Genomic DNA, 2,701 nt, shown 5'->3' with positions numbered 1-2,701 from the left:
GCCGCCACGCTGGGGCTGGCAGAGCTGCAGGGAGAGAAGGAGCCTCTGGGAAAGCTGAGAACAACCACCCCGCTCTTTGAGGGACCAGCCCTGGCCCCCAAACCAGGCCCTCAAACCCCACAGACCTCCCTCTGATCCTGCGGGACAATATGGGGGGATCCCGTGAGCACAGGAGGTGGCTTTGGGGCTTCCTGTGGAGCTCACTCCATCCCCCCCGGCACGTACGGGGGGCACCGTGGGCCCCTCTGCCTGCCCGTGCCAGCGCTGCTGTGGCCGGCAGGGACGGTGTGAGCTCTGCCACACTGCCAGGTGGGCTGTGGCAGAGCCCGGCAGGGCACAGGTGAGCCTGGCGGGGCACAGGTGAGTGTGCAGGATGCGGCCGGGCCGGGCCGGGCCGTGCCCCGAGCTGTGGGATGAGTCAGGCGGGCAGCAGGGCTGCGCCGAGTCAGCGAATGCAGCAAACAAACAAGCCCAGAAAAAAACAGGGAAGCTGCTCCGTGGGGGAAAGGGCCGGGCTGGGATCGGGACCAGGGCTGGGGCAGCCGCGGGGTGCGCAGGAGGAGGCGGAGACCTGAGCAGCATCATCCCTTGGCCCTTCCCTGTGGCTGTGTGGCAAAGGTGGGATGGCTCCATCCACCTCTGTAGCCTCACTGGCACAGGGAAACGAGCTGGGATGGTCACCCAGCACTCACCCCCTGATCCGAGATGGTCCCCAGCACCCAGCTCCACGTCCTGGTGTTGGGTGCTGCAGGGTGGGCATCACTGTGTTCCTCGGGGCTCAGGGCAGGGGACAGGGACACCTGTGCCACCTCGGCTCCGAGGGATGCCAGCGGAGGCGTCCCTGTGCTGTGGCCACATGCCTGCCCCAGAAGGGTTTTATTGTTGGGTTGGGGAAGCAGCTGACACAGCAGGTGCTGGGGAGGGAGCTGGAAGTGCACCCACATCCCAGCATCTCCCAATTAGGAGCTGTTCGGTGTCACCACCCAGCTATGGGGACAATGGCAGGGATGGGGATTTGGGGTCAGCCCGAGGACAGGCTGAGATTGAGGTCCCCATCCAGGGATGGGGACACCTCCCTGCACAAGTTCCAGGCTGCTTTCCCTGGGGGACACCTCGGGAGAGGACCTCACCCTGCACCAGCCAAGTGGGATGAATCCAGGCTCTGGCAGGTTGGGTTTTCCCAGTCCCTGAGGGCATCAGGGGGCCACGTGCGGGGTGCGGGCGGCTGCCTGCCCCTTCTGCCAGCCCGCCACGCGCCCTCCAGATCCTGCTCTCCCCGGCCCAGCAGGTCTTTCCAGAACAGATAGGAAGAGTTTGTGTCATTTTTCTGGAAGGCAATGAGACCTTGTCTGGGACAGCCAGCGCCGCTCGAGGCTGGGATCAGCCTGGGTGGGGCTGTGCAGCCACATGGGCAAATCCACAGCTGGATCCCCAGGGCCACAGCTGGATCCCCAGGGTCATGGCATTCACCAGTGGAAGAGGGATGGATGCAGTGGCCATGCCCATGGCTCCAGGACAGCACTGGGACAGGGATGCTGACTCCGTGCAGCACCGGGCTGCTGGGGGAGGGGGGAGCTGCTGACTCAGCATCCTGCCTCTCACCTGGAGCTGGATTTCCAAAGATCTCCATGTCTGTCTTTCCCATCCCATCCCATCCCATCCCATCCCATCCCATCCCATCCCATCCCATCCCATCCCTGCAGCTGGATCCAGCACCTGGTGCCACCCTGGGCCCCACAGGACCTGGGAAAGGAGCTCACCCAGAGCCCTGCTCTGCCCCAATGCCCCATTTTCTGCTAAAATAATTCCCACTCCAGCAATGGGTGAAGGACATGAGGACACGAGGACACGAGGATGCAAGGACAAGAGGACAAGACCCTGCAGCTCCCTGGTTGCTGCTGCCAGCCTTCCCCACCCACCTGGACATGCCAAGCTGGATCCAGCGGTGTTGCCACACCGGGGCTCTAATTAATCCCCCTTGGCCAGGCCAAGCCAAGCCAACCCACTGACCTCGTTTGCTGCCTCCCGTCACCCCAAAGGGTCTCCAGCACCCAAGTCAAAGGCACGAGGTGCTGTTTAATATTCAGGAGAGACGGAGGGGCCGGGGGCAGCAGCTGCGGCTGCCTTTGAGCCGGTGACCACGGATTAAGCTGAGCCTCCGGCCACGTTGGGCTGAGCTCTGTCACCGCGGGGTGAGAGCGGACCTGCCACCTTCAGGAAAATCAGGGATCTGGGCTGGGTGGCTGCTGCAGGTTCATGGGGAGGGCAAGGGAGCCACCGTCCCCCCTCGCTGCCGCTGCCTCTCCCCGCTGAGCCGTGTCGTGGGCAGCCACGTGCCCGGCTTGGAGGGGGACAGGGGTGACAGGGGAGCCCCGCTGTCCCCTCAGCCCGAGGCAACCAGACATGGAGGACCCCAGTTCACTCTGGCGCCTCGTGGGATGCACTTTGGTGTCAGGAGTGGGATTACAACCCCAGCAGTCCCCCCAAATTCAGGGACTGAAGGTGAGAGGGTCAGAGCTGGGCTCAGCCCCCACCTCCCGGCCCCATCCCCCATCCCTGGCCAGTGCTGATCCTGGGGGAGCAGGGACCCCTCCCAGAACCTGCCAAGGCTGGGCGCGGGTCCAAGCACCGGGCAGCCCGCGTGGGTGGCAGCGGGACCGGAGCACCGGTGCCCTCCTCCCCCAGCACCACGGAACCCCCT

The sequence above is a fragment of the Corvus brachyrhynchos genome, unplaced genomic scaffold (genome assembly GCF_000691975.1).
Source record: "Corvus brachyrhynchos isolate BGI_N302 unplaced genomic scaffold, ASM69197v1 scaffold65, whole genome shotgun sequence".
In the NCBI taxonomy this organism is placed as follows: Eukaryota; Metazoa; Chordata; class Aves; order Passeriformes; family Corvidae; genus Corvus; species Corvus brachyrhynchos.
This window is presented reverse-complemented; position numbering follows the sequence as displayed.